We start from the raw sequence: 12,011 nt of genomic DNA, 5'->3' as shown, positions 1-12,011 counted from the left end.
ATCATTAGAATTTGCTATATCTCTAAACAGCTCACTGTCTGAATTATCGTCAGGCCAGGTGGTCATTGTTCTTTGATCGATTTAACTTAGTTATCATGTACTGGCCTGGAAACAAAAATCTCAAGGATTACCTGCGAAAGCAAACCCATTCTGAATCCGACTTCCTTCGTTACAGTGATCAATAAAGTCAAAATTCCTAGTTATCATGGGCTGAGTTTGCCCATGATAACCTCTTCCGCGAAGCCTCAGGGAATTGTCCATTTAAAAAAAAATGGATACCATCCTGTCTTACCCGAACTGCACTGTAATACAGTCAAAACATTTTATCAAGATCTGGAGTGAGGTGAGGAAGAACCTGGGCAAAGCTTCTATACGGTACAAGTTATTTTCCAATAAGAATAGAAGAAAGACTCGCTTGTTGAGGCCTGGTGATAGAGTTGGATCTCAACTTGGCATCTGTGGCTAAAGGTTACCACCTTGAACCTTATTAGATTCTTTAGGCAATTAACCCAGTGGCATTCCGACTGAAGCTTCCAGCCACACTCAGAATACCTAACGTGTTCCATGCTTCCCTCCTTAAACCCGTGGTTCTTAACCGATACTCGACATCCAGTAGTCCTCCTTCTGCCATTCCAGTAGACAACCAGAAAGAGTACGAGGTGAAAAAAATCCTGGATTCCATCATTTTCCAGAGGATCCATTCAGCATTTGGTGGTTTGGAAGGGCTTCGGCCCTGAAGAGAGGTGCTGGGTAAAAGCCTTTGATGTCCATGCCCCTTAGCTCCTTTGCCTATTTCGCAGAAAATTTCCCCATAAAACTTTTATGGGGTGTTTGGTGCCCAAGTGTACAGTCAGCATCCACATTATCCACCCAAGAGTTGTGGCACAGGACTTCATGTGCATATATTCATATTTGGCCTACAACGCCATCTCCTGCCCCATTCGACAAGTCCATGTGCAAATGACAGAATACACAGAAATCTGCATGGGCACGTATGTGTGACCACACACTTCTGGGCATTCGCAGTGTGGATTCATGCAAGATATTTTTAGTTATTACCACTCTAATAATATATCAGCAAGCATAGTAATGTAAGACAATAAAACATTACAAATTATAACAAACAAATCTGTAATTTGAATGTGATGAAACATAAAGCTGAGAAAAGGTAATTCAGAAGGAAATAGATGGGGATGCAGATGAAAGCAAGGAGGGCCACATGAGACTCTAAGCTGCCAGATGTCCATCACTGCCTTAGAAAGTATTCAGTTCTCCATGATGATGAATAACCTAGGTGTTCTACATTTAACACCATACAAAAAACCCTTGAAAATGATACATACCCTTCGCTGCCTTTGTAAGACGCCACGACCCCCCCTTACCTGTCAGCATCCTCTCTCCCCATGCTGCTGTGTGCTGGGCTACAGTAGGGCCAGGGAGGCTGCTGCCGCTGAGCATCAGTCTCCTCTACCTGTACAGGGAACGTCTGACTGATCACCCCTCCCCCCTGGATTTGCTCTTGGTTTAGGGGCACACAGCACCCCCCCCTACACAGTACACTAAAGTAAATATGAAGTCAACAAAACATATTAGTATCATAACGGCAGAAATAATATTATCACACATAAAGATTTTATTTTTAACTCCTTCAGTTCTAAGGCCGTCCCATCAAATGTGCTGAGGAGGAGTCAAGTGCCCTATCTCCCCCATCAGGGCACCAAGAAACTCTTGTTTCAAAGAGTAGTTATTAGTTATTATCTGGTGATAAATGTGGTCACCAGGCAATAACCCCGTACACTACATATATCATTATGAAGTACAGGGATGTGGGACGATATCCCCCATCCTGGCTTCAATAAACTCAGCGGAGCCCTCATTTGAATTAGCGGTGTCCACTCTTTCAAATGGTTATTGTCTGGTGATTTGATAAAATGTTTGGTAGATTTTATTTGCTATATCGGTAGGAATAAGCAAACTAACACTTTTCTGGAAATTCAGTCTTCTGAAAAAAAAAATAATTTGCGTCGGTACTGCATAAAAACATTACTTATATTGATATTGGAATGTGACCAGTGCGTAAAAAGCCAAAATAGCCACAGCACAGAGGTGAGAAAAGACCACACTTGCCTATTTTTGAAATAGCATTTCAGGGAGATTGTGAAAGAAACACCTATGAGCGCAGCGGTAAAGTGGATGTGTACTACTACATCTAAGAGACGTGCCATACAATTAATTTTCATCCAAATGTAAATGATCCCCAAAGCAGTTAGTAAGTTCTATATGTTGATAAAAACACACTGTTACTTTTCAGAATTGCATGTAGCCATAGGGATCATTGGGCCTTATAACCAATGCAGGGAAATGAACCTAATGACCGATTTGAATATATAAATCTCTACATAATGGGAATAAGGTGCAATCGGGGAGATTGATAGACTCTTCAGGGAGCCAGGGAGATTGCTACTAATTCAGGCAGTCTCTCTGACAATCAGGGAGAATTGGCATGTATGGAAAAGATGAATTGGTTAAAATAAGACAAAGACACCAAATCATACATGCCTACCCTCCCGGTTTTCGCGGGAGGCTCCCGATTTTTCGGGTAACCCCCCGCACCCCCGGAAGGGTAGGCATTTCTCCCGCATTCTGCCCACTTCCTAGTGAAGTGGGCAGAATTAGGAGAATACCCGCGGCAATCGCTGGTCTCCGTAAAGGGGGCGGGGCTTAAGCTGTGATTCTGCATGAATCACAGCATTTGGCCCCACCCCCTATGTAAATTGTGCCCAATCGCGGCAATTTTACCGCGAGGGGGCGGGGCTTAATGACGCGAATCGTCAAGCCCCATCCCCGTCGGCCCCCTGCTGCTTCTCTTACCCGGGCTTCTCCCGGGAAGAGAATATTAAAGGTAGGCAACCCTGCACCAAATATTATATATTACAACAGTAATGGTGTAAGGGCCCACCAGATTTTATTTATTACAATAAACAGGGCACCAGAGTTTGTGCATTGCAATAATAAAGGGGCACATTTTATTTGTTATAAAGTAGACCCTCCAACATGTCCCGTTCCATTAGGTACAAAATGCTCTGCTCCTGGACTTCCCTCTTAATTTATGATTGCGGACACCTGTGCTGAAACACCTGTCTTATCAATTACCTAGTTCAACACAGGTGACTGCAGTCATAAATTACATTGGAAGTCCAGGAGCAGAGCATTTTGTACCTGATGGAACGGGTCATGTTGGAGGGTAGTTCATATAATATATTATAAAGGGGGCACACCAGTGGCGGAACAGCCAGAGACAATGAAGTCAGTTGCCGCCGGGCGCCAGCCCTGAAGGGAGCAACTCCTCCATTGTCAACCTTTCCGTGCTGTACCTGCAATGCTGTGGACAGAGGAGCCGCCGCGCTGACTGAGCCCCGATCAGCATCAGCAGCGCTCCTCCTCCGTGGCCTGCCCTGGACTGCACTGGTCGCAGACGTCATATAACATGTGACAGCGACTCTCCCTGAGTCTGCCCGACTGTGGAGCCGTGAGGGAATAAGGGAAGCGGACGGGAGTTGGGAGAGGCTGAGCAGTGGCTACTGTTACTGAAAAACATTATAGTAAGAGCAAGCCCCATGGGGGTGGGGTAGGTTCTAAATAAAGTGATATATTTAAAGAACATTTTTTTTTATCGCTATATCTACAGTATATAAAATGAATTGTATTTTCTTATTTCCATTGCACTGGAGGTGTATTTAATCTATCATAAAGACATTATTACACTATATTTACACTATCTTGCACCAGCGATTGAGTCTGGGGGTAGATCTTTGGTAGAGCAACTTCCCGGCATATGATGCAGTCGGCAGCAGACTGGGCATTTTGTGATTTGTAGTCCCGCCACATAGGCAGTTTAACAGTATCTTGATTTAAACTCCACAATAGGTGGGTTTCCCCTCCATCAGGGGTATCAGGAGGGCTCCCCAGGAGGAGGAATCTGAGCCCCATGCCAATTGCACCATACAGGTCACAATCGTATCTCTGACTAATGCATTCAGATGTGTCCACATACATCTATCCTCCGTGTGACACATAATGCGTGAGCGCAGAGTGGCTCGGTAGCAACGAGCAACTTTTCATGCAAATTTTTACCTTCACATTCGTCTTATTCGCACAGCGATGCAAATAGGGAGTACAGCAGCTTCTGCTGATTAAAATGATCTGCGGCATGCCTATATTCTGTGTGTGACTGAGGCTGTATCTGCATGCAGAATGCTACAGTGTCGGCGGCTGTGACGGGGAGCACCAAATTATGGGGTCTATTTACTAAGCAGTGTTAGGAGACAGAGTGAAAAGTGATAAGAAAGTAATAAGGTGCCAGCCAATCAGCTCCCAACTGTCATTTTTCAAACACAGCCTGTGAGATGGCAGTTGGGAGCTGATTGGCTGGCACCTTATCACTTTCTACTCTGTCTCCTAACACCATACTTATCTACTTTGCTGGGCAGCTTTCTGGGAGCAGCAGGAGGGGACCTGCTGCTCTCCTCTTCGGGGGGCGGGGCCAGACGATAGACGGCATGGCCCCGCCCCTTTACAGAAAACCCCCGTGATTCGCGGGTCCGTGAGGAGGGGGTGGGGCTAAATGACGCGATTTGCCTAATTTAGCCCCGCCCCTTCCCGACGGACCCGATAATTTCAGGTAAAATCTCCCCATCCTGCCCACTTCACTAGGAAGTGGGCGGGATGCGGGAGATATGCCTACTCTTCCGGGATCGAGGGGGGTTACCCGAAAAATCGGGAGCCTCCCGCGATTCCCGGGAGAGTAGGCATGTATGCCTAACACTGCTTAGTAAATAGACCCCTATATATTTTCCTTTGGGCGTCTAGGATAAACTGACGCCACTGGGGCACACCCTTTTTTATTTCTACTCTGGAATCCATCAGCTGAGGCAGCAGGAGGGATTCAAACCACTTAACCCTAGGTGGCGACAGTTTTCCATAAACCACATGTAGAATGGCTTAAGCAGCATGTAAATTAGGGGTTTAAAATCACCATGCATCACAGTCCATTTTAGTTTTAATTCTCCAGACCTCTGCATAATAAATCCAGCAGTTTGGAGGGTTATGTTAAACTCGCTGGCTAAATTCCCTCAATTTGATTTTTCTTTTGGTTAATATCAGACCTATGTACAGGGTCATGAGCCAGCCGGAAAGTATACTACAATCCAGTTGTTTGGCCTAACTTTCAAACAGAGATATGTCTCTGCATTAATGTTATAAGACACATATAGATATAGTTTCATGCATTTGTTTTTAAATCAATATACACTACATTTTCCCCTTTTCCCACTTACCATGAGCCTTATGTGACAAACAATTAAGTCAGTGGTTCTCAAACTCGGTCCTCAGGACCCCACACAGTTCACTTTTTGCAGGTCACCCAGCAGGTGCACAGGTGTATTCATTACTCACTGACACATTTTAAAAGATCTACGGGTGCAGCTGACTATTTCACTAGTAATTATGTGAGGAGACCTGCAAAACATGCACTGTTTGGGTTCCTGAGGACCGAGTTTGAGAACCTGTGAATTAAGTGAAACTGACTATATACTATAGTGCAGTGGTTCTCAAACTCGGTCTTCAGGACCCTACACAGGTCACATTTTCCAGGTCACCCAGCAGGTGCACAGGTGTATTCATTACTTTGACATTGACAGGTGGAGATAATTATTTCACTTGTGATTCTGTGGGGAGACCTGGAAAACATGCACTATTTGGGGTCCTGAGGACCGAGTTTGAGAACCTGCGCTATAGTGCAATGGTTCTCAAACTCCGTCCTCAGGACCCCACACGGTTCACATTTTCCAAGTCATCCAGCAGGTTTACAGGTGAAGTCATTACTCGCGGACACATTTTGAAAGATCCACAGGTGGAGCTAATTACACAGGATTGCGAAATGTAATGGGCCCAATACATCGGAGATGGATTGCCGCGATTCCATGATGCTGCAACCCGGCATCGCAGGATCGCAGAAATCCAACATGTCGGATTTCGAGGATTCAACGATCGCAATCAAAAAATGATCACAATTGTCAAATAGCAGACATTTAACATGTGAAATGTCTGCGATCCGGCGATGGATCGCAGAACATCGATGGTGATCGGAAATTTCTGATCGCAGCCCTGCATCGCGGCGATCCATCGCAGATGTATGGGCACCTTAAGGTATTGAAAGCTTTTTTATAATACTTTTATATTCTTAATTATACTCCTGTGTACATAAAGAAATAGTATATTAAAAAATGACCACATCACATTTACCTATAAGGGAGTTACATACATTTTTAAGAAAAAACAAGAAGTTTACTTGTTTTTGACATATTTATTGTGAAATACAAAGAAGTGTAGATGATATCACTGTGTTTTTGTCTTAATTACATAATAAAATAACAATAAAATCAAACAATAATAGAAACAAAACCATCATTATTATTAAAAAATCGTTAATATCTTGTTTTTTTTGTCTTCAAACTTCGTTTTGTCGCTTTTCGCTTATAAGCTTTTTCTGTGTCGTCTCTGTGTATCATCCAGCAGTAGTCAGCCATCATGCTGACGTCCCAACTACCCTGGTATCTTCTTTCTACATCTTTAACATCTTGGTGGAACCGTTCACCCTGTTCTTCAGTGTAGTCTCCGAGATTATTCGGGAAATGCTCAATATGGGAATTCAAATAATGTACCGTTAGTTTAAACTCATATTACAGCCAAGGTTTCTGTAACTATTAAGCATTTCCCTGACAATTTCTTTGTAGTTTGGATCCTTGACATTGCCTAAAAATGTGGAAATCACTTGTACTGTATGTGTGTAATGTGTACTGTGTGTGTGTAATGTGTACTGTGTGTGTGTAGTGTGTACTGTGTGTGTGTATGTGGTGGTAGGCAGGGGTTAAAATGAGCTGGCACAGGGCAAAACTATGTTGCATCTGTTGTATTTGATTCCACCTTCACCAGCTCACCTTGTAGTTGTTGTTGTGTGTGCAATGTTCCTTTAGACAGTATGGGGTTTAGGCCCTTTGTAAATTTCAGCTCCAGGAACATGTGGACCTTAATCTGGCACTGGACAGGGGGAAGTTTTATGACGAGAACTGAATTGCCACGTTCTATACTACTGACTGAATTAATTTAAGACAATGTTTTGTAATTAATGTAGGCAGAATACATTTATTACTTTGAAGAATATGAAAAAAATGACATTCATAAATACACGTTTTGCAGAAAAACGTGATGTGATACGCAAAATGGGGAATCATTTTCGTGTTCAGAAGCAAAAAATCTATAAGTATCACATAAATTCGTTAAAATAGCTTTTTCATCGCAGACCTGTGTTATTTATCTTGTGATTCTGTGAGACCTGGAAAATATGCACTGTTTGGGGTCCTGAGGACCGAGTTTGAGAACCTGTGCTAAGTGAAACAATTAGCTCCACCTGTGGATCTTTTACAATGTGTCAGTAAGTAATGAATACACCTGTGCATCTGCTGCATGACTTGGAAAAAGTGAACTGTGTAGGGTCCTGAGGACCGAGTTTGAGAATCACTGCTATAGTGCATAGAATTACAGTATACTGCAGCAGTTCTACAGGGAGAATCATTTACAAATCAGAAAGTAACAGCTACAGACTTGGCCTACAGTGTATATGATATTTGCCCCATTCTACATTTTTAAGGTATATCTCACAAGGCACTGTTTGCTACATTTGGAATGTTTGGCCATGGATTTAAATGTCCAAGTCTGCAAAGCTAAATACTGCTTAATAGAACACTGGGATTCCTAGGAAACAGCATGATTTTGTCAAGTATGTCTAAAGCTGCATACACACATAATTTTGTAAATGAACGATTTTAGCAAACGATTTTCGTTAATTTTTTCAAGGGAAAACTTAACAAAAATCGTTTACTAAAATCGTTCATTTACTAAATGTAATGAACAATTTTTTTGAACTACAAACGGTTTTTGCATATTCCCTTAATGAAAATCGTTGAGTTGGACAGTCTGACTGAACTACAAACTACAAACGTGAACGCACATGATCGATAATCGTTCATCGTTTCACTTAGAAAGTGAACGATTTTTTTCAATGATTGAACGATAAACGATATCTTTAACGATAATCGTTGAAAAAATCGTTGTGTGTGTATGCACCTTTAGTACTAAGTGTAAGGTTATTTTTTCATCTTGGTACTTAGGGGGTCATTCAGACCCGCTCGCGAGCGCAGAACGCTCGCAAGCGGGTCGATGTTCCCCCACTGCGCATGCGCACAACGGAGAGAGCTCCGTCGTGCGCATGCGCGAGACCCGGCGAGCGACGGGCTCTCCATCGCTCCGGGTCTCGCACCAAAGGGGGCATGCTGTCGATGTTGATTGACAGCACGCCCCCTTTGGTGGGCGTGCATGCCAGACGGAGGCGTTCCCATGGGAACGCCTACCGTCTGAAGCCGGCCCCACTGACATCACTAGTGATGTCAGTGGGAGTGATTTTGGCTCTGATAGAGCCAAAATCACTCCAGGGCTTGCGGCAGCGAGACCCTACCGCAGGGTCTCCGTAGCAAGCCCGATGGTCGCGATGGTCAAGACCATCGCGACCATCATCATGGACGCTCGCATATGCTGTGGGTGGTCACCCACAGCTATGCGAGCGGCCAGGAGGCCGCTCCATTTTCATGGAGGAGGGCCCTGATTCAGAGCGAGCGCTCTGGTCAGAGCGTTCGGCTCTGAATCAGGCCCACACTACATAACCCACATGTCTTAAATGGCTCATAACAGTCAATAGGACTGGTTCTTAGTAGCACACAATCCACACGCAATGCCGTTGTTCATGTAATTGAGCGATTTTTGCAATTGCGCATGTGCAAAAATTTCTGAAAACCCCTACACTGTATGCGTTACAACGAGGAGTAAACAAGATCCGCACAGACTCCTAATACTCCATCATAATATTGTGATATTGTCCTATCCCTTATAAAGAATTAGCAATTGTTGCGTATCTCACAAAAAGGGGGGTGCACCCAGGAATAAAGTAAATATCCACAAAAGAAAAAAGAGAAAAAAGTATACCTATCATGGGGCACAAATACATAAAATGTTGTTATTTTCACCTAATCACCAGATATAACAACAATAATGACCCATGGAATAAATTTAAAACTTAACTTTTAATCAATCCTTGGATTGGATACAGCGAAATAAATTCTCAGTATATTTTTATTATTTTTTTATCTATATATAAAACCATTAAAATAATAGTGCCACCTTGAAATGTTTAATTAATATTTAATTATGCGGACTAACTACATCAAATTGAGTGTAGTTTAACGTCTGTTATGGGCGTCTGTAGACAATGGACATATATAATATCAGTGTATGCTATATCTCTATTAGTGGAGAACCAATAATGTTGCCTTCACTGTTTTATTCTAAAATACGGCAAATGCAGAGAAGGGATTAAACAATCTACTGCTACATACTGGATACCATATGGATATGATGCACTCAGTATTGCTAACATACCATTGTAGGCTAATATTACTTATTACTCCCTGCTTGTAGATAAGTATTGTTATTAGTGCATTGTATATCTCCTGCTGCAGCTATTACTAGATCATAATCCTGTGCTCAGTTATTAGACATATCTTATAATAAGCTACCATGAAAATATATGGTGCAGTTTTATGTCCAATAAGATCATCCAGTGACTTAATATCATGTATCCCTAGTTGTAACCATCTCATTTGTATCCATTATCCTTAAAATTAAATGAGATCGATATTGTGGATACAAGATGTCCAATTGCACTGGTATATTATTATTATGAGCTTATATGATTCTAGTAGTTCACTAGCTGCAAATTATTCACATCTGCGCTCTCCTATCCCCCATTGGCAGGGGTTAATATTATACTATATTTAATCTTAAAGGTGCAGATGTTAACAATCAGATTGTTTAGCAGAAGATTTAAACAGAGATTTGATTTGCACCTATATAGCTTTGCTACGTTATCTATGCAGGTATCGTAGTTGTATAACAATGTATCCAGTTGTCTCCAACTTGATATCTAACATGAATGCGTTACACAAGATGCTATAGCGATCAGAACAGGCAATATCAGAATTGTTGCAGAAAAGTGATGGGTATTCCTGGGCCGTGACTAGGAAGCGGTTAGTAGTGCAGGCACGTAAATTGGTCAGTTCAGTGGGCGTGCTATGGCATTGTCACGGGCTTGTCATTGCAAGCAGCTGCATTCAAACACACACAGCTGCAGACATAGGAGCATAGTTGCCTATTTTTGAAAAATAATTTCAGGGAGATTGTGAAAGTAACACCTATGAGCGCTGCGGTAAAGTGGACGTGTCCTGCTACATATGAGAGGCGTGCATTCAAATTGTAAACGAGCCCCAAAGCAGTTAAGGTGCATACACACGGTATGATCTGTACCACCAACGACTTGAAAGATATCTTTCAAAGATATTGTTCATAGATATCGTTCAAAGATATCTTTCAGTGGGCGGAATTCAATTGATTCCTGCCCCCATCGCGCCCGACGGAGCTATTCAATTCTTGCTCCTGTCGGGCACGATCAGCTGACAGCGCTACATTTCAGCTCGCAGCCCCGGGGGGCTGAGAGAAGAAATGTGCGAAAAGTGACATGTTTGGGCGCCCAAACATCAGTTTTCGCGATCGCGCCCAGCACTTCGGTCGGGTTTAGCTGCTTTATGCGCCTAAACCCGACCACTTTGGGTGCGATCAGCACGAAAATCTGGAACAATTGCATGGCGGCCCGCGAACTCCTGTCACTTTAGACGGGAGATGCGGGCCGCGAAAACAATTGAATTGCGCCCAGTGAGTCATCCTGCCACATCTCTGAACAGGGAAAATTGATGATATCATCCAAGTTGACCTGCATGCATGGATGATCATAGATATCTTTATCGTCCATTAGGGAACGCGCATCGTTGGTTGTTGGTTGATCATTCACTGCCTAAAAATTAACAATATGAACGATATATCGTTTAACGATATCGGTATCGTTCATGTCGTTCAGGAAAATTGTCCCGTGCAGCATAGATATCGTTGATAGATTTCCCTCCAACTTTCTGTAGTGCAGGTCAAACGATTTTGGTTGTACACACTGATAGATATCTATGATAGATATTTCAGTGAAGCTATCTTTATACAGGCAAATCTTTACAAAATCGTCCAAGTTGGCCTGCATGCATGAAAGACCATAGATATTGTTATCGTTCATGCGGGAACGCGCATCGTTGGTTGTTGGTTGATTGTTCACTGCATAAAAATGAACGATATGAACGATTTATGGTTAAACAATATTATTATCGTTCAGGAAAATCGTCCCATGTGTATGCAGCTTTAGTAAGATCTATTTGTTGATGAAAACACACTGATACTTTTCAGGGCTTACTCATGCATTGTATTTTACAAGTGGTTCCATATAGGTGTCCAAGATAAACCTTATATGAAAATGCATGTAGCCATAGGGATCACTGGGGCTGATACAGACCCGCTTGCAAGCGCTATGCGCTCGCAAGCGGGTTGATGTTTGCTCCCTGCGCCGCCTCCGGCGTGCACATGCGCGAGACCCGGCCAGCGACGGGCGCTCCGTCGCTACGGGTCTCCCACCAAAACGGGGTGGCTGTCCATTGTGATTGACAGCTTACTCCGTTTTGGAGGCGGGCAGGGGAGGTGGCTACACAAATGGAGGTGTTCCCGAGGGAACGCCTGCCGTTTGTGGAAGGCACCACTGACATCACCAGTGATGCCAGTGGTGAGCTTCCTGCTCTATTTTGAGCAGGAAGCTCACTGGGGCTTGCGGGAACGAGACCCTTGTGGCGACCATCACCTGGCCGCTCGCAAAAGCTGTGGGTGGTCATGAAAAAAAAAACGCCCTGATTCAGAGCGAGCACTCTGAAACAGCGTCCGGCTCTGAATCAGGGCCTCTGTCCCCTATAACCAAT

General features: G+C 43.3%; 1 long non-coding RNA gene across 2 annotated transcripts in view; it reads right to left on the bottom strand.

Moving 5' to 3' along the window:
- Positions 1 to 12,011, bottom strand: part of LOC148532260 (uncharacterized) — a 98,771-nt gene that overhangs the window by 50,481 nt on the left and 36,279 nt on the right. Inside the window, exon 1 of one of the 2 annotated variants that reach the window (XR_015877755.1) lies at positions 5,337 to 5,374. The exons of the other annotated variant lie outside the window; for it this stretch is intronic. This is a non-coding gene — a long non-coding RNA (uncharacterized LOC148532260). Of the gene's footprint in view, positions 1 to 5,336; positions 5,375 to 12,011 lie in introns of those variants that run through there. 2 annotated transcript variants of the gene reach the window in all.

The sequence above is a fragment of the Taudactylus pleione genome, unplaced genomic scaffold (assembly GCF_031769625.1).
Source record: "Taudactylus pleione unplaced genomic scaffold, aTauple2 ptg000080l, whole genome shotgun sequence".
Lineage (NCBI taxonomy): Eukaryota > Metazoa > Chordata > Amphibia > Anura > Myobatrachidae > Taudactylus > Taudactylus pleione.
This window is presented reverse-complemented; position numbering and strand designations above follow the sequence as displayed.